Source organism: Ranitomeya imitator, chromosome 6 (genome assembly GCF_032444005.1).
Source record: "Ranitomeya imitator isolate aRanImi1 chromosome 6, aRanImi1.pri, whole genome shotgun sequence".
NCBI lineage: Eukaryota > Metazoa > Chordata > Amphibia > Anura > Dendrobatidae > Ranitomeya > Ranitomeya imitator.
This window is the reverse complement of record NC_091287.1, coordinates 144,005,079-144,007,474: the sequence shown is the minus strand read 5'-3', so window position 1 is coordinate 144,007,474 and position 2,396 is coordinate 144,005,079. Positions and strand designations below refer to the sequence as shown.

General features: G+C 39.3%; 1 long non-coding RNA gene across 1 annotated transcript; it reads left to right on the top strand.

The window, feature by feature from the left end:
- Positions 1-886: 886 nt before the first annotated feature.
- LOC138643610 (uncharacterized) lies at positions 887-1,811 on the top strand. The gene is made up of 3 exons (XR_011314213.1): positions 887-946; positions 1,063-1,277; positions 1,679-1,811. It is a non-coding gene; the product is annotated as an uncharacterized lncRNA (long non-coding RNA).
- Positions 1,812-2,396: the final 585 nt, after the last annotated feature.

Genomic DNA, 2,396 nt, shown 5'->3' with positions numbered 1-2,396 from the left:
TGTAATCAAACTCCTGTAGAGTTTAATTACTGCCAACTACAGTTCACATGAAAACTTAAGGCTATAGTAAACTTTTGGTTTCAGAGACATCTAATACATAAGTAATGACATCTTCACTTTACAGTACATTACAAAACAGCAGTGAATCATATATTTTGACAAACAAAATACACATATAGAAAGAGGATACATGTATACTCTATTAAATGGTAAATTGTAATAATAGTTATATATATAAACATCCAAGTTCAGATACTGAGATTTTATTTTTTAAAGCCAACATTAATTAAGGTATGAAGAATGAAAAGTATACACCCTGTTGTTCATTTGTCCTTTTATTCATGTTGGTGTTTAGAAAATGCTGCATAATAAAAAAAAAAATCACATTGGAATTTAACACTAGAACTACTGATGGAGTCATTTTGACTCCTTTCGTTTTTTATTTCTCTTCTGTGACTACATTTTTCAGAATTCCGGCTTGAAACTCGGTGACTTTTCCTCAAATATGATGTGAAAAAAGATTTTGTGAGAATAAATAATTTTGGTAAAAATTTTGCGCGTTTTTTTCAAAATTTACCAAGAACTACTGAAGGGAGTCATTTTGACTCCCTACTATATTTTGAGGTCCTTTTGTCACTAAATGTTGCTATAAAGTTTTGTGCATAATTTTTTCACTCTGTCTTATTTACCCTGATGTTCATATAGATGTAGTTCAATTTACATGTCAACTTTTCACATTTTCCTTGTGTTTTACCTGCTTGTATTACTGTGTAATGCTGAACAAAATAGCTTGTTTACTCTAGGCTCTTATCTTATACTAATGAAGGGTGGTGTTTTTCTAAGGTCCTAGCAGTAGACAGTATTCTGGATAGTAACTTTACTTTCAGTTCAGCTGAAGAGACAAAGAGAACAGACGCAGACATACGAGCTCTGAAGACTCATACAGGTATGAATTGTTATGAAATAGTTTAGCTGTCTGTCAACTGATTCAGCCCACCTACTTTTGAAGGTGGCAGAACAGTTATTATTTCTTTTAGTTTTCATTTCATTTCTATTTTTCAGCAGGGAACTATATAGAATTATGGAATTTGTGAGGAATATGGAGAGAAGACGTTTGATAAAGCCTCAGGATATTCTGGCTACTTTGCAATCCATACCGGAGGATGAATCGGAATCCGAATTGCAGGAACATGTATTTGATTCTGACAGTGATGAAGATTTCATTCCTCAGAACATATCAAGTGAATCTGAAGACTCAGAAGGAACAAATCCAGAAGGTAAGTAGTTATGTGTATTTATTTGTTCTTCCACACACTGAGTTAGGGCCTGTGCACACTAGCAGAATTCTGGCTGAATAGCCATCTGGATATTCTTGCCGCAATACAGGCCGTACCTGCCCGCTCATGCCTGAAGCTCCGCTCCGAACCCCGGGCTGGAGCCGCTGTCAGGGACAGAGCAGCGCTTGCTTACGCGCGAGCACGGCTCCGTCCCAGACAGCGGCTCCAGCCCGGGGTTCGGAGCGGAGCTTCAGGTATGAAACTCCGCTCTGTACCTGAGCGGGCAGGTACGGGCCGGATTGTGGTGAGAATATCAGGTCGGATATTCCGCCGCTAATCCAGCCAGTGTGCACGGACCCTTACAAAACAAAAATTCTAAATATTCATCAACTTTTTTCCAGATATTCCAAGCACATCAACTGGGGATCGGGCTCATGCAGTTATGTTGCCTCGTGACCATCCTCCTGGTCGTGGACAGAAAAAAATCAGCAAAACGTCCCAGAAATGAAAGAACAACAGATAACGATGGCGGCGAAGGTAATGCAACAACAAACACCAGAGAAGGCGAATCTGAAGGAATACTAGTTTCAGCGGATGGTATTCAATGGAAACCTGTTGAAATTGGACAACACTTGCCTGGTAGGCGTGACAGCCAAAATATTCTTCGAGAAGCACCTGGCCCTACAGGATACGCCAGAAGAAATATCATTATCGATAGTCCTTTGAGCGCATGGCGTTTATTTTTTGATTCATATATATTGACACATATAAAGAACTGTGCGCTTGCAGAAGCATGCAGGAACAATAATTTACAGTTTACTCTATCTGATGAGGAGCTAGATGCATTCATTGCGATATTCTATGCTCGTGGAATATCTGGCACGAACCGTCACTCGATTAGCAGTATTTGGTGTAATGACTGGGGAATACCGTTTTGCAAAGCGACAATGTCTAGGGACCGCTTTGTTGAAATTATGAGGTTTCTCAGATTTGATGAGAAATCTACTCGATCGGAGAGACTGCAAACGGACAAGTTTGCTCTATTTTCTACTGTGTGGGACAGGTTTATTGAAAATTGTATTGCGTGTTACAAACCTGGCCCATACATAACGGTGGATG